Source organism: Ursus arctos, unplaced genomic scaffold, assembly GCF_023065955.2.
Source record: "Ursus arctos isolate Adak ecotype North America unplaced genomic scaffold, UrsArc2.0 scaffold_14, whole genome shotgun sequence".
NCBI lineage: Eukaryota > Metazoa > Chordata > Mammalia > Carnivora > Ursidae > Ursus > Ursus arctos.
The window spans coordinates 44,231,921-44,251,391 of record NW_026622808.1 but is presented as its reverse complement, the minus strand read 5'-3'; the positions used below and the strand labels follow the sequence as shown (position 1 = coordinate 44,251,391).

The following is a 19,471-nucleotide window of genomic DNA, read 5'->3' as shown; positions in this document are numbered from 1 at the left end:
TCTATAAATCACCATAAATAATGTCCAAAATTTCATTAGTTAAAATATGAGGTATAGTGGAATCTGTGGCAAGGTCCAGAGAAAAGTGTTAGAGCTTATGTGTCAAGCCAGAGAAGATGGTGGGAGTGGTCCCATGGACACAAAGTGATGAAGGGAGCCCTACTCAAGGGAGAGAATTCACGCACAGGGACCACATCTAACACAAAGGCAATGGATACGAACTTGAAGCAAGCTTCTACAGAATAGAGCAGATCTGGGGACTGTTCCTCCCAAAATTAACTGCAAAATGCTACTCTTATCTGCCTCTCAGTGCAGCAGCCCCAACCCCTTTCCAGATGTCCATATGAAACCATCCAGTGCAAACACTTGGCCCACAGTCATGCATCCCTCTTACCACTGCTGCTTTCTTTTTGTTCTCTGGGAATTTGAGGGTAATGAAGGAGAAAGGGAAGGAGAAACAACTGTCTCTAGTTTTAGATTCTTTCATTCCTGGCTAAAGTTGGGGTGATAGCAAATAGCTACAAAAGGAGCAACTCAGAAAATAGGAAGGGCTTTGAAAATCAAATCCTGGAAAAAAAGCTGTCTTCCCATTTTACAGATGAAGAAATGGAGGATCAGAGAGGGCAAGTACTTTGCTTGAGGTCACATAGTGGGTGGCAGACCTGGAGTTTGAGTTCAGATCTCTTTGCTTCCAAACTACTTGCTCTTATTTAATGTAAAGAGAATATAACAGAAAGCTTCCCCCCAGAAATGTTCAATTTAGAATTCAAAGCAGGTCTTATGGAAAGGTGGTGACAAAAGTCAAACTGCAGGGGGATTATGGACATTCTACTTTGGCAAGGACTTTAGCACTTAAATAGTGGGAGCTAATGCAACAGATTGGAGTGTGGAGCTTGGTTGGTTTAAAGAACGTTGTTAAAGGAAACTACTATCTATTTGTAGATCACTGAAGGCAGTGTGGGAAACCTGTTTCATATAATATGCCATGGTGGAGTAAAACTATTTGAATATTTTTAAATTGGAGGCTTAAATTATTTGTAAAACTAATTACAACAGAATTAAGATGATATGCCTAGCAGAAGGATACTATAACCAGCCAAAAGCATCCCCTTCTTGCTGATCATGCCCTCCTCCAGTCAAACGATTACTACAAAGAGGACAAAAACAGAAACATTATTTGCCAGGTCATAAGAGTCCTAAGAAATATTTTGTCCTCATAAGAACCACAAAAATGCAAAAACACAAAAGAAGATAACAACCTGATAACTCAAGTCCACTTCAAAGAAATAAACTTTGATAAAATTCCGGGTAGATTAAAATCTTTTTTTAAAATAAAGGGAGACTGGGTAGTTATCACAGGTGCAGGAAATTTGGGACCATACCTAGAGATGTGAGAGGCATAATGACTAAATGCAATGTAGATCCCTAAACTGGATCCTGGAACATTAAAAAGAGACATTAGTGGAAAAACGGGTGAAATCCAAATGAAATCTGGAGTTTAGTTAACAGTAATGTGCCAACATTGGTTTCTCAGTTTGGACAAATGTACTGTGTAATATCCGGGGGAAAACTGGGTGAGGGGTGTACAGGAACTCCCTGTCACTACCTTTGCAACTTTTCTGTAAATCTAAAATTATTGCAAAAATAAAAAGTTAGTTTCAAATACCTTTGATAGCCCACTGCAATATTTTTATAATGATCTTCCAATTCAGTGTTCTCTTCCCCTGCAACCTGCATCCTATGGCAAATGTTAGGGTTACAAGAGAAGAGGAAGAACAAGCAGGCAAATGTGACCTTAGTTCTCAATCAGGGGACATCGCCCATAGAGGGTACTTCTGCCCATTTGTCTGTCATTGTCAGCACTTGGTGTCTTGGGATTTATAACACGTAATCATGAACTTGGGAACTCTTCCAGTTTGTACTCCTGATTGCCTTGACATTTAAGAGTATTGATCAGCCCGTAAGTGTTGTGCCTGGTTTCAAGAATCAATGATCATAAAAACGTTTATATTACATAAATGTATACATCCCATAGAGAAAGGTTGAGCTTTCTAAGAAAAAGGCAATGTGGGAAAGGCCCTAACCAGAGATATGGAGATCCCTAAAGTTAGAAGAATTGCTATGGTGTCTAATTAGAGGTCCAAATGGGAAAAAATATATATATATTGGTCAAGTTCAAACTCTCTTTAAAAGAGAGGAGGAAGGACACAAAAAGTTTTCACATCTGGGAAAAATTTTAAATGCATTTAGGATATTGGATGCTGTTTTCTGAAAATTCTATCATTTAATATCAACTAGTTACTAGAGCCCCACTATGTGCTAATTGCACATATATATGTATATGTATAAATATGATTCCTTTTCCCTAAAGAGTAATTAACACTTTTTAGAAAAAAGGGACAGCTTATTTGCTGAAATGTATGTAATGCCCCAAAATGTGAGATAAAAAACTATAATGCAAGCAGAATTCAGCATAAGCTGAGGGAAGTGTGTAAGTTCTAACATGTGATAGACATCCAAATGGACTTCTGATTTTAAATGTAATGTGATAGAGAATATTCCATGTTTTCTATTGTAATATATGTGGGATAAAAAGGGTACATACTCTTCATCGTTATGTATATATGTCTATAACTCTCACTACAAATCAATGAAAAATATAATTTAAACACTAAATTGCCCAAACCAAAAAATTGAGTCAATATAATATTACCTGCAAGCCAAAGAATTGAGTTAATATAATATTATCTCAGTTTGAAATACTAAACAAATGAAGTTTGTTTTTTTTTTAAAGTAAGTCAAGCAAAGAAAGAGAATTATTATATGGTTTCTCTCATCTATGGAACATAAGAACTAGGAAGACTGGTCGGAGAAGAAAGGGATAAAGAAAGGTGGGGGGTAATCAGAAGGGGGAATGAAGCATGAGAGACTATGGACTCTGAGAAACAGAGTTTCAGGCTCCCTGCTTAATGGGGAGTCAGCTTCTCCCTCCGCCCTGCCCCCCCCCCCAGCTTGTGCTCCCTCCCTCTCTCTCAAATAAATAAATAAAACCTTTTAAAAAAATAAACATTTAAAAAACTACCCATTTATTTTAGAGAGAGGACACGTATGTGTGCAAGCGGGGAGAGGGGCAGAGGGAAAACAGCAGACTCCCCACGGAGTGCTGAGCCTCATGGGGGCTCGATGTCACAACCCTGAGATCATGACTTGAGTCTAAATCAAGAGTCAGACGCTTAACCAACTGAGCCACACAGGCACCTCTCTCACTCTCTAAAACAGAAACAAAAACAAAAAGAAGTTGAGAACATGGAGTTTGGAGTCAACCAACCTCTGACTATGGCTTTCCTGATTACTTTTGGGTCATCTTGATCCTATTACTTGCCTTCTGAACTTCAGCTTCCAAAAAGGAGATACTATACCTACTTTCATGACCGATTTGAGAATGAGATGGGATCCTGCCTTCCAAAGTGTAAGCACAATGCCTGGTGCATAGTGAGCTCTCAATAAATGAAAGCTGTTACTTGGAAAGTGCCACTCAAATGTGGTAATTCCTTAAGGAAGCTGTAGCTCTTCTCTGGGATCATTTAAGCATTTTCTACCATTTAGTAGCTGCTTTCCTTCTTCTCCTGAGCCCTCTGTTCTTGTTATGGCCCATGTGCCCTGACCCTGAGAGATAAATAGGGGCCTTGGTACTGGAATCAAGGCTACAGAAAGGTTGAAAACATGAGATCCAATCTGTGGTTTAATTGGAAGCCAATGCTCAGGAGCCCTAGGCACCTCTACAGGCCACCGCACAAACACCACATGAACTCCTGATTCTTCTCCAGCTCAGAACAAACCAAGAAATCAGAGAGCAGCAAATAGGACTGGATGGAAGTAGAGAAATTTCCTTCAACCTATTTTGAGATGAAGTATGTGGGTTTGGGGGAGTTAAGGAATCAGCAGATTTCCCTTGTCTTGGCCTTTCACTAGCTGCCATATCATCTTGCTTTCTACCTATTATCCTCAAGATTAGGAAGTAGAAATTATTTGTCTGAATCAGTCTTCCCAGGAGGAGGCCAATTGGTATTGGGGTGAGCTGGAACAGGATCATTCTATCTAGCTCTGGGGTAAGGGACAGCTCTGGCTTTAAGCCATGGGTAACAAGGTCATAGTCAAAATAATTCTCCTGTGAAGGAGGTTGGACGGCCCTTGTAACATAATAGATCAGAGGGCTGGGATACCCCTCTGGAGGCCTGTAATCTACAGACACTAAAAACAGTAATTATCCAATAGTAAATTTTCATTTTCTGCTTTGTAATTCCCCTCCTTAATCTGTTAAGTACGGCAACCTAGTTGTCATTTTGTTTTGAAGGGCTATAAGAAAGGCCTGTGGTAATGCTTGGAATGAATGAAACAAAGAGAGAAACACATTACCAGATCACCCAATTGACCCATGTTGCTCTGAAGATGTCATCCAGGGCAAAGAGGGATTTGAAGGGTACCATAAAGTGTCCGGAACTGATTTCAGCATGTCCCAGATATTACCTAGGAAGAAGATCATGGTCCTTTGAGAATTGACTCAGGATATTGTCTTGTTGCTTTTAAACAGAAGGGTGAGAGAAGAATGGAGAACTATGGGTCACCTGAGTTATGTCCTCATCATAATAGTGACCTCAGTAGCTGCCAATTCTTGGCTATTAGATGCTATGTCAAAGACATCAATGTTAATATGGTATGAACTCATTTTTATAGGTGAGGATCAGATTGCCACACCACTTATCTGAGGTCCTGTCACAGTTATGTGGTGATCTGGGATTCAGACCCAGGTCCGTATGTCTCCAAAGACTGAGCTTTCCACCACAGAAGCAGTATCTTTTAGGATATCAAACCCAGAGTTTTATGTCCAGCTCCACCTTTGCCAGGGTTTCCTGCCAACAGTGCAGCCAGATTCCCTGCTTTAAGTAGAACTTGAAGAAGGGGTGGCAGTTATGAGCTAGAGATTCCTGCCTTGTGTGACTGTAGAGAGGCCCAGAGCAGACAATGTATAAAGGGAGTGGGATGGAAAAGCATGGTTGCTCACTGTGAGGAGGGAATGGACTGCAAATGGGGAACAGAAACCAGCATGGTTGGTAGGGATATTCTACCAAAACCAGTCAGTTTCCTATTCCTATCAAGATTGGAAATGGCACTTAGAATTCATCTACTACTGTCACCTGATAGAATTTTCTCTTAAGAACGGAATTGTTTTCTATCTGCACTAGTCTAGCCACATGTGGCTACTGAGCACCTAGAATGTGACTAGGGAACTGAGGAACTAAACTTTAATTTAATTTCAATTCGTTTTAATTTAAATAGCCACATGTGGCCAATAACATATTAGACAGTACAGGTATAGAGCATCTATCTTTCTGCTGTATGGTTTTGTCAGAATTGTGAGTCAAGGAGCTAGATCCCTATTTCCATGTTTAGATTAACAAGAATTAGTACACTTTTGGGGCACCTGGGTGGCACAGTCAGTTAAGCGTCTGACTCTTGGTTTCGGTGCAGGGCTTGATCTAATGACCCTAAGGGTCATTAGATCAAGCCCTGCGCCGAGGCCCAAGTCAGGGTCTGCATTCAGTGGAGAGTCTGCTAAAGTTTCTCTCTCTCTCCCTCTGACGCACCTTCGGATCTTGCCCCCGAAACAAATAAATAAATCTGTACCCCCCCAAAAAAATTAGTACACTTTTTAGGAGAAGCTGTGAAGTCAGACTGCCTGGGCTTGAATCTCATTTAAAGCTTCCATTTACTGTCTGGGTAACCACTCTGTGCCTCAGTTTCATTATCTGTAAAACAGAGATTAAAAACAGTAACCACTTCATAGGATTGTTGTAAGGATTAAATGAATGAGGATTTTAAAAGTACTTTACATAGGACCCAGAATATAGTAAAATAATAAGGATATGGAAATGAACAAGATATATTTCTGACCCTCAAGACCTTTTTTTTTTCATCACTGCTGTGCCTTCAGACCCCCTATCCAATGAGTCTAAATAATACACACAGACGAGCAGTATGAATCTAAATAGCATGTATAGATCAGATATTTGCGCTCTGTGTGTGTGTGTGTGTGTGTGTGTGTGTGTGTGTAACACCCAGCACAGCACTTGGCATATGGTAGACACTCACTAAATAATAGCAATTTTTCTCTTGTTGAATAACATCATTTGATACAAGAGCTGGAATGGCCCAAACTTTTGCAGCTATCTTGGCCTTATGCACTGGACTCTCTGGCAGGACAGGCAAGTGGCTCCATGATAGGGTTTGCTTTTTCTTTTCTTATTTTGGCCATGTTTCAAGGGCTACATGAGATTTGGGAATGTGAGTGCTCTGGGGTTAGTGGGTGTTTCCCCAAATCTGGAAGTCCATCAAGGAACTCATATCATCATTTGTTTTGTCTAATCAAATTGCATGTCGTAGGGTTGTTTTTTCTTTCTCCCCAACCTCCACTGATTTTCTTCTGAGACCAAACATTTGTTTCCCTTGGAGAACCACATCTTTCCAACACAATTCATGTCCTTCAGTGGGTGATTCTGACTCTAAGAGCGGGCATGTGATTTTGGATCACCTAATCAGAGCACTGCATGCCCTTGGTCATGGCAATGGAGCATTCATGACATTTGGTCCCAATCAATGTAATGAAGTTCCAGTCAAAACTTTTGGGAAACTCTTGGGAAAAAAAGAATGTACTTCTTTCCAAAGGACTTATACAGTAAGGACATTGTCTGGAATTGCCAGGGGACATTACATGGAGAAGGCCTGACCCAGAGTAAAGTCAACACAAAGCAAAGCAGAACTGAAAGAAAAAGGGACTGAATCTTGATGTCTTACTTCTCCTAAGCTCCGGACCAACTGTGCCTAAATCTCTATTGCTGGATTAAGTTGGTGAGCCCACACATTCCTTTCCTTCCTTAAACTGGTTTGAGTTGAGTTTCTGTTTCTATAGCCAGTGTTCCCTCTGCCATTTCTACAGTGCTAAGAGTGTTGTTCCCAGCAACTCTGTAGGAGTAGAGACCAGATGATCTGCACCCCCCTTCTCATGGTAACAGCCTCTGCAGCCCTAGTCATAAAAGACCAAATGGCAAAAGTCACTCACATGCTCATGGCAGCAATTTTAATGATGTCTTGTGTGGGGCTGACCCTAAGAAGGGATTCTAAAAAGGGCCTTGCTTATGTAATTTAAATTCTTAAAATAACTGCAGATTGAGTCTGAGAATCCCACTGGGGCTCCTGACTGCCTAACCTGGGATGGAGAGGTCAGGGATTCTCAGTGAATGAAAAATAGGCTGACAGCAAAATAGGCTAAGAACAAAATCATCTCTTATCCTTGGCAGAGCATAAGAGTGGGTCAGGACTCCAAGTGGCAAATTAGTGACTTTGCATTTATTTAACGACTTCTCAAAAATACCGTTAACAGCACAGGAGGAGAGCTGACCCATTTCTGAGTCTGGAATCAATAGACTAATAAAAGTAATCCTTAAAAATAGCTTTCCCTTCTTAAAATACACTTCCCATTGAGCAGCACCCAAAAGAAAATTTTTATCTGGGCCCTGACTCATTTTTCCATGGTTGAAACAGAGTAAGACAGAAGCCTTAGTGTACTGGGAGGCCATTTGCCTGAATACTGTGCCCAGAGGTTTCCGTTCTTGAGTGGAGACTCTAGCCCCGATTTCCTAGTTCTCTTTGGTGAGGCAGCTCCTCCTCCTCCCTCAGGATGGGAATGGGGCAAGGCCATAGAGGTTCCTACTCATTTTGCCAAGAGGGATGCATCTGGTGTTCACATCCTGTTTCCATCAAACTGAAACCTGGAACCCAGAGAGTAGAAGTAAGGTCTGGAGTGCCAAGAATGACTTGGAACAGAGCAGGGAAGTCCTCTGGGAGTGGCTGCTTAGATTATCCTAGGGCTCAGTGGAGAGGAGAGAGAGAGGAAACCAGTCTTCAGAAGAAGGCAAAGCCTTCAGGACTGGTTGTGATTTGCAGACAATGTAATTTTCTTGGGCTTGGGTATTTCCTCATTCTAACTCCCCCAGAATGACACTGTCATTAAGACCCCATTCTGGTTGTTTTTCTCCTGAGGATTCTCTTTCCTACATATGTAGAAGAAAATATCTCTCTTTCATGTTCTATTGAGCATTTCCTGTACAAGTAATAATTTGAGATCTATATCCTATCTCCTCTATCCATATGTCATAAGAATGAAAGTTCACTAAGGGGTGTTTCTCAAAGGGAAGACATAGACTATTTGCACCAATTCATCATAGGACAACTGACAAAAATGCATATTCCAGAAACCTACCATAGACCTAATACATCAAAAACTAGGGGGATGGGGCCCAGAAATTTCCATCTTTAAGATTGTTTCCAGGCATCCTTTATACACACTAAAATTTGAAAACCACGGCTCAAAGCAGATGTTTTGAGTTGCCATGAGCAGAGACAAAGTAGGGCCTTTTTTAAAAAAAAGATTTATTTATTTATTAGAGAGAATGAGAGAGAGAGAGCATGAGCAGGGGGAGGGGCAGCGGGAGAGGGAGAGAGAGAAACTCAAGCAGACTCCCTGCCAAGCACGGAGCCCGTCCGCAGGGCTCCATCTCAGGACCCTGAGATCATGGCCTGAGCTGAAATCAAGAGTCAGATGCTTAACCAACCAAGCCAACCAGGCGTCCCCAACATAGGTCATTCTAATGCCCTCTGATGTCCAAGGGAAGCCCCACATGAAGGTGCGCTATTCAAATTGGGGGTAGGGGGAAGTAAGAAAGGACAGAAATCATGTAATTCTGCATTTTTATTCTCACCTCATTGTCAGAGTAATAGGTCCTGTTCTTCCCTAGTTCATAGGGAGAGAGTTCACCTAAGCAATTCTAGAAGCTCCAACTTTCTTTCCAAATTCAACTCAAAGTCACTTTCATGAAAGTTGTGGTTAATACTGTTTGTGGACTTTAAAGGTTTGGCTGTCCCTCATGCCACCCGTGATAGCAGTGTGCTGTGGGAAATATTTTTTACAGACTATAACCTGCATTTTTGGTAATGGGGATGGTGGTTATTTTATAGCCATGTCTTTTGAGCTCTGAGGCTAATTAATGCCCATGGGAGGGACAAAGGAAAAATGAAAAACTGTTTCAAGATTTCTTAACTAGAATTTAGGAAGGATGGGGAATAGATACTAGAAATTATTAATGGGATACAGAGTACAAAATTATTAACAGATGGGAATTGAACCAAAGGGTCTTTCTAAGGAGCAGGCAGGGTAAAGGAAGAGCTGTCCATAATGGTATTTGAATCGTGTCTCTTGGAAGCAGTAGAAAAGTGTCAAAATGATTGACCCACGAGATCGAATATCTTTATTCAGGAGCCTTCCCTTCAAGTGAGGAGATTGGGGAAAAAAATCAAAAGGGGAGTCCTGACCTATGCTCTTGTTGATATTGCTGTATTTGTCAGGAGTGTGGAGGAAAAAAGCTACATGATGATTATGATGAGATCTAATAGATACATTTCTTGACCCTTACTTCTTAATCCTTAGAATGATCCTATAAAGAAAATACCATAACAAAGGAAATTTGTGACCTGAAGCATTAAGTGACTTGCCCAAGACACATGGCTATACCAGCTGTTGTGGCCGGGATCTGAGTCCAGGTTACTATGCTCGTGATAGCCTTTATAATGACTAGAATCCAAACTATAACCAAGAAGCAATCCTAGAAGCTCATCTACCCTATACTGTACTGAGGTGTCTCATAGCACTAATTCAAATCAAGACCATGAGGCACTTGTTAGCAAAAAAATGAGAGGAAACACATAAAACACACATATTAAGAAAGCACCCCATGAGTGAACATTGTGTTGATTATCATTATTATCATCAACAACATTTATCATTGTGATCACTACTATTATTCCCCAAATAGGGCAAATTTTAAGGTAACTTAATCTTAGAATTCTCTAAAGCTAACAATGAATGTCTGAATTAAAAATAGAATAACTAGGCAGGTTGTGATTAGCAAAAGAAAAGAAGGTCAGGTGGCAAAAAATTACTTTGGGAAATTTAAGTCTACAAAATCATGGTAAAAGGAAATTTATTTTCCCTTATTCGGTGAAGCTTCAACTGCTCTAAGAAATTTCTGCATGGATTATCTCAGTATTAGCTAGAGAGTGACAGAGTAGGGATTTGAACACAGGCCTGATTCCAGTCTCTGAGCAGACCTTTCCATATACAGTTCTGCTCTTTGCCCTTGAGCCTCTCCTCACATAGTTCTCCTTGCCCAGAAATCCCCCTGTGTTCCCCTTCTCCTTTTAGAAAGGTATCACCTTAAAACCTTTCTGGCACTATCATAAAGACATATTTCAAAATAGAGATTCTCCCCAGATCACCCTCTTTGGTATATTTTCCATCTTTCCGACATATTAGACTATAGCCTATTGTCAATTCTACTTTTCTATTTCCTCATCCAGTTTTTACAGCCCAACCCTAAGTGGTCCTCCTAGCTGATCCCATAACACTCAAGGCAGATAGATCTATCCTTGAACTTTCCAGAGGACATTATCATTTTTCTTCTATTGCCTATATTCCCAGATAGACTGTGAGTCCCTTGGAAGCAAAACACTTGGCTCAAGATCTAACACAGAAGTTGGTACATAATAGGGCCTCAGTGTGTTTTTAATGAATCAATGAAAAAAATAACTGAACTCTAAAGTCAAGAGTTACTTAATAAGTGTTATTAGAAGTCCCTATATACCTACATAAATGATAAGGATTACCAGAGCCTCGGCTCACAACATCTGACTTAAATGACAAGTGATGCTGGTCCCAGTGGTTAGAAACACATCCACATTTTAATGAACAGAATTAAAATGCCTTTGAGGTTCTGGAACACACTTTTAGGGTGCATCCACCAGAACTCTTGGCTTATTGTAAGGTTTCACATGTAATTCTTGTCACTTAGCATCCCCAGTCTTGAAAATTGGCTCATGCTGAAAGGAATCTCTGGGGTAAGGGAAAATCCTGATTCCCTGATATGTTCCGACAGGGACAGAAGGATTGCAGTCTCATTTCCTGCCAACTTTTAAATTATGAATATTTTGGTATGATATGTAAGTGAGCAAACCTACCAGGGAATCAAATAATCTAGGAAAATGAAAACATAGATTATTGTTTTCCTTCCCTTTTTCTCTCAAGTTGATTTGTTTGGCCTTTGCAAAGGAAAATAAGGTGAGGTGACAAACAAATTACTTTGGGATATTTAAGTCTACAAAATCACAGTAAAAGGAAATTTATTCTCCCTTACTTGGTGACACTATCCAAATGCATAACCCTGCTGTAGTTTCCATGGAATTATGGACAAATTAGTTGATTAGTTTAAGACATCTTTTATGCTAAAAAAAAAAAAATCACCCTGCTTGGCCCCCCTCCCCCAAATACCTTTCCAGATTAGGTAAACTCTTAGGAACTACTTCTCTGAAATATTCATAGTAAAATATAGACCATTTTTAAAAAATCCTAATTCAGAACAATAATGAAGGTGAGAACAGACTTCCTTTTAAGTTTCTGGAGTGAAATAAAAAAGCTGAGATTTTATGGCATCTTTTAGTAGTAATCTAAAACATGGTTTTTGTTATGTTAATGAAACACACATTACTATTTGAGGACTCACTATATTTTCCTTTCATACAAAAGCACTTTCAGAATCCAGACAGATTAGGTTAGGGCAAAGACTACCTTTCCCATCACCACTTTATAAGCAAATCTTCCAACATCTAGCATATGTTAGTTGAATTAATGAGAGCAATAAACAAAGAAACCAAGATTAGCAGTGAATGCACTCAATGGAAAACTTCATCTTACTCTGAAATCTTCTCTCTTTTTTTGTCATTTGAATGTTATTGCTAAATATAAGATAAGAATGCTTTCTTGTATACTTCCCTTTATGTTCCACAGACTTTATGTTCACAGACTTTCTGACTCACCCCTATTCATGATCAAACACAAATTTCACAAAAGACTTAATTGCATCTAGACTTTAATAAATATTCTATTTGGGATCTGCAAATAAGACTATAGGAAGGTGGGGGAATCTTTTTGTTATGCAAATACAAGCTAGTAGAAGCTCTTTCTGAAAGCTATTTAGCTGAGCCCTCAAAAAGCAATGTTTGAATGGCCTTTTCTTTCTTTTTTCTTCCAGGAATGTCAACCTCATTACAAGTCTGGTTATAACATCCTTATTTTGTGGCCACTTGGCAAATAAGTTCTTCTTGAGATGAATTTTGACGAAATATATAATGATAACTTCATGTATTTGTCTAAGCTATCTCAAGTGAAGTACTTTATTCCGGATGGCAGGTAAAGTTCTTGATAACAAAGTGGAATTTTTGTAGAAATTTCTCCAATAGCACCTATCCTCCCTGCAGAAGGCAAATGCCAGACATATTCTTCTTTTGGTCTGCCCATTCAGTGGGATGAAAATTCATGTATAATGTTGATCATTGTTTTCATTTCATGAATATGTGCCAGATACTGTGTTAAGCATTTTAGATGCATGAACTTGATTCACCCTCATAAAAATACTCTGCATTTTTGGTACTTTCATTGCCAATTTAAAGGTTGAAGAACTGAGGATCAAAGAAGCCACTCTTTTTTCCAGGCCACATAGCTGGTAGAATCAGAATTTGAATCCAAGTTTAAATGCAAAATTTGGTGTTTTAGATTCTTGGTTTGAGTATCTTCTTTCTTTCTAGAAACAACTCAGTTAATAAAATAGGAGGTGCTTGGACATGTTTTACCCAGTGAGTAATGTCTATAAGAACTAAAAAAACAATAACAATAAAAAAACCATGACAATAACAAAGGCAATTATAAGGCAAAAAACAAAAACAAAAACAAATATTTGACCCTGAGACTGTATCAATAACTATGGAATATAAATTTGATATGGAGATATTAGAAGTTTGCCTTTATCACCTGGGCAAACTTAGGTAAAAAAATCAAACCTTTACCAGTGATGAGGTTGTGGAATATAGGTGAGGTTCAGTGGGGTGGAGTCAGAGCCGCCGACCAAGAAAGAATTCTTGAGGCATCTTTGGTGCAAAATGGTGGTTTATTAAAGCACAGGGACAAGACCTGTGGGCAAAAAGAGCTGCTACACTGGGGTTGTGAGGAATGGCCCATTATATACCCTCAAGTTGGGAGGGGGTTAGGGATAGCTTAAGTCTGTAAGGAATTTTGGAAGCAAGATTTCCAGGACCTTGAGGGGGCTAGCTGTTGTTGGGAAAAGGTCATTTATTACTGTCTAATAAAACCTGAGTCATGAGACCCTTCAGATGTATATCGGTGGGCCATATGCTTGGGGGACGATTGACAACACGTATCTTGAGGGGGAGGGTAGAGATAAAGGAAGTTTCCAAAGGAATTTTTATACGTTAAAGTAGACCTACAGGATCTTGGTGGAGGGGAGGGGGTCAGACTAGGACTGCCTTTGGCCCTTAGCAAAGAATTAACATCAAGGCAGTTGAGTTCCTAGAGGAATGTCACTGTGCCTGTTTCAAGGACTTGTCAATGGACTGTAGGTAGTAAGGAAGTTTAATTGTGTCTACATACATTTCCTTCTGGAAGCTAGGTTACTGATAGCTTTGTTCTTGTAGACTGCTAAGACATCTGTAAACTGAGGGAGACTCCGGTCTTGCAAAATAGCAGTATCTATAGGTTAACTGTTTCTTTGTCCTGTAGGGCAGCCAGGAGTGCCTGAGGAATGTTGTATACATCCCAGGGGGAGGGGTTGCAGGGTGTCAGCTTCTGCTTTGTCCTCAGCTTGGCTTCCATTCCCTCATCACCAGGCTATGGTTTTTCCTATTTTTTTAAACTAGTAGCTCCTTTGAGAGATCAATTTTAACGTCATATATTTTATGTCATGAATATGGATATAATTTGAACATTCATCAGTTTTCATCCCCCTACTAGTAAGATGTCAACAAGGAACTGAAGTCTCAGTTGCCCTCAATAGCCCTGAATACGTGATTGAGTCCCATGATGAAGTTACTCCATAAAATCATTCCCACTGTCTGTCAAGTCACTAGAGGTTATGCACATGTATGGGTGGGAAAACAAATGATTACTCAGTTTTATGTGATTACTCAACCTATTGCCTGAAGGCATCATCACACATGTGTTGTTTTCCTTTCCCACACATTTTCTGAAGTAATCAAATCGGTTATGGCCACTGCAGGGTAAATGTGCTGTTTTAATGTTTTAATGGCTGACAGTACAAAAAAGTACTGGTGACTCATAGGAGTCTCATTTTGTTGTGCGGTATAAATAATAATGCAAAGAAAGATAAGGCTTTATGATTTAGGTCTAACTTTTTGCAGTTTCTCCACAGCAAGTTGACTTTGAGTGTAGAATATTCTTTCTTTTTTTTTTTTTTAAGATGTTATTTATTTATTTGACAGAAAGAGAGACTGCCAGCAAGAGAGGGAACACAAGCAGGGGGAGTGGGAGGGGAAGAAGCCGGCTCCCAGCAGAGCAGGGATTCCGATGCGGGGCTCAATTCCAGGACCCTGGGATCACCCCCTGAGCCGAAGGCAGACGCTTAATGACTGAGCCACCCAGGCGCCCCTGAGTGCAGAATATTCTTTAAACTTTTATTGCATTTCTTATGATGATTTGATTGAAATGCAGATTGATTTTCACTAATTTGGGGAAGTTTGTATATGGTCCTTTTATATGGCATTACATAATAATGCCCTTCAAGGAAATGATGAAGAAGAGTATATCTATGGCAGTTGATATGCCTGTTCAAATACACTCCAAGGGCTCTCTTTAAAGTCCCAGCCAACTAACTCTTCAAGCTTTGCTACTTGGCCTCATCTTTTACTTAACTTTCCTTTTTATGCTGGTATACCTTCTAAAAATGTAAAAGTAGACTAAAATATCAGAATGGGTAGAGCAGGGGTGGGGGTGGGGTATTAAATCTACACTGGAAGAACACAACACCCACTCCCTGCAAGAACTGTTTTATTGTCCCCCTGGTGTTGACTCTCATAGACTACCACAGCTTTCCAGTGCTAAGTTGCCTTTCTCTTGAGGGTCAAGAAGTTTTTCACTGGCCTTAGTACACCATACCCCCTTACCTTCTTCCAAACCCCAAAAAAACAAAAATGGGGCCTAGCTTTGTTATTTTGAATAAAATTTTGTAACAGCATCACCATCTCCACTGGCATTTATCAGAAGCTTACTATGGGCTAGACTTTGTTCTAAGTACACACATGCATTATCTCCTTATCTCTTTCAAAGACATTGCCAAGAAGAGTGCCAGAATTCCAAATAAATATACCTAATAGAGACTCAATCTTAAAAAACAAGTGCAGAGGTTCATCTAGATTCTTGGTTGCAGAATAATCCGGGAGAGTGAGAGCCTGAGCCACTTGGTGAAAGGTTGGTAGCTTGGGTTATGATCCTGCAGGGAGAAAGACAAGCTTCTGGCTCTCTGCCAGTGTGTTTTCCTACTTCCTATCTCCTCTTCAAGAAGAGAGCATATTAATCAGATTTATTAGATGATATATGCCAGTTGAGGCATGTTTATGAGTGGGCAGGTCACTGTGCATTGAAGAGCTACGGCACCCATGTATATCTCTTCTATTTTTTTTTTCCATGTGACTGGGGTGAGTGGATTCAAGGCCAGCAATCTTGGGGCATATCTCTTGTTTTAGACATGCCTAATGGTACCAATTGTTATTTCATCTTCCTGTATCTTGAAACTTTCCAGAAAGTGATAAAACATCAAAATATGAATTCTGGATTATGAAGGTGGAGATTCTGCTTAGATAGAAAGCCAAAATATATGTTTTACTTGAACATTTTCAGAGTTCTGTGCAGGGGAAGTATTAAGCCCTGGCCTAGTAATCATCACAGTGACATTGTGATGTTCATCTGTATTTGTTATTTGCATATGTCTCCCAAGAGCCACACAGGATGAAGGACAATGAAAGAAAAGGATTTGTACACTCATAAGTACGCAGTTGGAGTATACCAAATCCTGTCACAAAGGAATGTTAGGTTCTTAAAAGAGTTCATTCCTCCTCATGGTAAATCATTAGGTACAACTTGTAAGTGAAAAATAACAACATGTCAGCATCTCCCTAAATATTCTTTTAGAAACACACCAGGCAGGAAATCCCTATTGATGAAAGAAACAAGAGAAGAGTATGGTGTTCTTACAGACAATGGGCTGGAATAGTGGACTCTCCTATGGAAGCAGAGTCAGTGTCACCCTAAGAAGAAGGGGAAGAAGAAGAAGGGCACTCTTGTGAGAAAAGAGCAGGCCTTAATATATGAACTTCTCTTTGCTAGTTTGGTTTGGCATGTAGGTGACTAGATCTAATTTAGAGCATTTCCCGCAATATGTTTATCTTTATAGAACCCTGACCTAGGTGATAGTATCAGGACCCCCTTGATCAGGACCCATGCTTACATTTTCACTTATTTTCCCTTCATTCCTCAAACCTCTCTTAACCTTTTTTTCCTACTCACTTTCCTCCTCCAAAAGATAAGGTATCCAAAGACTCATGTTTTAAGCTAGCCGCAATTGAAGGAACTTGCTATTTTCAATTATTTAAAACGGAAAACAAATTTATTAATAAAAAAACACCCTGATTTCAGTCATTCCTACTTTCAATCCTCAGAAAACTTCCCAATCTAAAGCCAATGTAGTTTGTGAAAACAATTAAATATAACCCAGATAATCAACCCAGAAAAATCTTTTCAAGAAGATGAAGGTATAATGATAGCAGCATTTACCAAGGTAAGCCAAATTGGAGAATTTTGCAAATCAGGCAAACTATCTATGTAATATCTTACATAGCAATATATATGTGGGTCCTTCTTTCTCTTTTATTTGCTGGCATGTTGCCATATCCATGTCAATGCAAAGGACTCAATTATCCACTTAGTTCGCAAACACCAGCATAAACTGCATTTCAATCTACACAACATCTAGCTCTCACTTCTATTAAAAGAAACTGTATATGTGAGGAATTCACCCTTGTGAATAGTTGGTTTTCAGAATTCAAGTCAAATATTTATTGTAAAATATGTTGTTCTGTTTTTCTTTTTTATCTTAACTAATAAGGTGGTTTTCCAAAACCAATTCCTGTAAGTAGTATTATTTATCATTCTAAAACATGTTTTATTGCCTGGAGTGAAAGAAGATGTTTTTGTGTGGCTGGATTTTATTATTTTTAGTCTTATGATTGTCCTTTAATTCCATCCTAACCTACTTCATTTCACTTCAGTAAGAATTATCATATGATAAAGAGTAATGATGAAGAGTAATTTTCTCAAAGAAAATAAACCATTTTCTAAGTCCCTGAAAATACTATCCAAAATAAGACAAAGATCAATGAAATAAATAGGCAAATATTCTATTATTTAAGGACCTATTCCTGGATTATTTGGTGTCTTTAATGTTGTTTTTCCTTTTAATTATTTGTGCCCAAGTTCTGGTCATCTCATTTATTATAAGCCCTTCTACCATTGAAAAAAAAAAAGTTTAAACCTAAAATCTATTGAAAAATACTTAAAAATTTGTTTAACTCCAGTGTAGTTTCAGGTGTACAATATAGTGATTTAACAATTCTATACATTACTTAGTGCTCATAATGATAAGTGTACTCTTAATCCCCTTCACCTATTTCACCAATCCCCCCACCAGCCTCCCCTCTGGTAGCCATTAGTTTGTTCTCTATAGTTAAGAGTCTGTTTTTTGTTTCTTTGGTTTGTCTCTTTGCTTGCTTTTTTGTTTTGTTTCTTAAATTCCACATATGAGTAAAATCAAATAATATTTGTCTTTCTCTGACCGGCTTATTTCACTTAGCATTATACTTTCTGGCTCCATCCATGTCATTGCAAATTGCAAGATCACATTCTTTCTTATGGCTAAATAATATTCCATTGTGTATATATATACCACATCTTTTTTATTCATTCATCTATTGATGGACACTTGAGCTGCTTCCATAATTTGGCTATTGTAAATAATACTGCAGTGAACATAGGGGTGTATATATCTTTCCCAATTAATGTTTTCATATTCTTTGGGTAAAATACTTAGTAGTGGAATTACTGGATCATATGGTAATTCTACTTTTAATTTGTTGAAAAATCCTTTTAATATAATATCTAATTTAATTTTCCTGACATTCCAAGGAAGTGAGTACAATCATCCCTCATTTTACAGATGAGGAAACTGAGTCTGAGTCATTAGTAAGTTTCTCAGAATAACTCTGCTGTTAAGTAGCAGAAGCAGAACTGCCTAGATTGAGAGCCCAAGCATTTAACTTGACATAGGTATTTCATAAGGTTCATATTTCCCCTTTTAGTGCTTGTGAGCTATTCCTAAAATTTTAAAAATAAAAGAAATATTGATTGGAGATGATTATGATTACATCTTTATAATATGAGACTTGTTATGAGATTTTAAAAAAATAAGTCAACCAAACTATCTTCTAGTAAAAAACACATAAAAACATTAAAATTGCCATTAAACTCAGTGTTACTTGATTGTTATATGAGTGACATAAAAAAGTGATTATTTTTCACCAAAGTGTCTATCAATTGCCAATGACTCTCATAACTCCTCATACTTGTGGCCTTTTACAGGATCACAGCAAACACTTCAGAGGAGGGTGGTCTAGATGAGAAAACCCTGGGTTAATGTTTGAGTTGTTTCCATCTCCTCTAGACTTTGCTTTTAGTGGGTGGGATTTTTAAAAAAATCAATGTTATAACTAATGCTTTCATGATATGGTCTCCAGATGGCTCACTAAAATTTATTCCATCACCTTGAGGTTATTCAGGTTTCTTACAAAGCAGAACTGGAGGTAGGGGCAAACATGCAAGTATCTAAAATAACTTATTCGAGAATATAGTGATTGTATTAGAATTGATGGTATAATGATATTTTAAAAATAAGAACATGCATGTTAACAAAAGGCAAACAAATATTAAGAGCCTTTGGATATGTTCTGGGGTTATTTTCATTCTTGTTCATCAAAATTTGTATCTAGAAAGCCGACTCTTGGTTTAAATGTCTAAGGAGTTCTGGTTGGCATAGCTTATCTTTAGCAGTAGCAAAGAGCTGTAATAGCCCCCAAGGACTTTGAATTAACTTTTAGCTAAGGTAAAAGATATTCTTAAAAGGATGTATACTTTAAAAGACAAGAACGCACACCATTTGAAAAGAAACGTGTAAAAGTTTTCTCATAAAATCTGTTTAAGTCTCTCTGAAAACTCATGGGGGGATTGAGAAGATTCTTAGGTTTAGCTATGCAATGTTACATTTAATACCCAAGTCATATGTTTATATGATTAACAAAACATAGGCACTGAGTTTTTGTTTTAATGAGTATAATTGGGGAAAATACCCCAAAGAATGCCAAAGGAATTTGTAAAAATACAACAGTAAAC

The 19,471-nt window shown here is 38.6% G+C and overlaps 1 protein-coding gene across 1 annotated transcript in view; it reads left to right on the top strand.

Annotated features, from left to right (window-relative positions):
* CADPS (calcium dependent secretion activator) overlaps window positions 1-19,471 on the top strand; it is a 793,408-nt gene that overhangs the window by 315,371 nt on the left and 458,566 nt on the right. The window contains exon 8 of the mRNA XM_057311862.1: window positions 12,198-12,355. The gene's annotated coding sequence lies outside the window, so the exon portion shown is untranslated. The remainder of the gene's footprint in view (window positions 1-12,197; window positions 12,356-19,471) is intronic.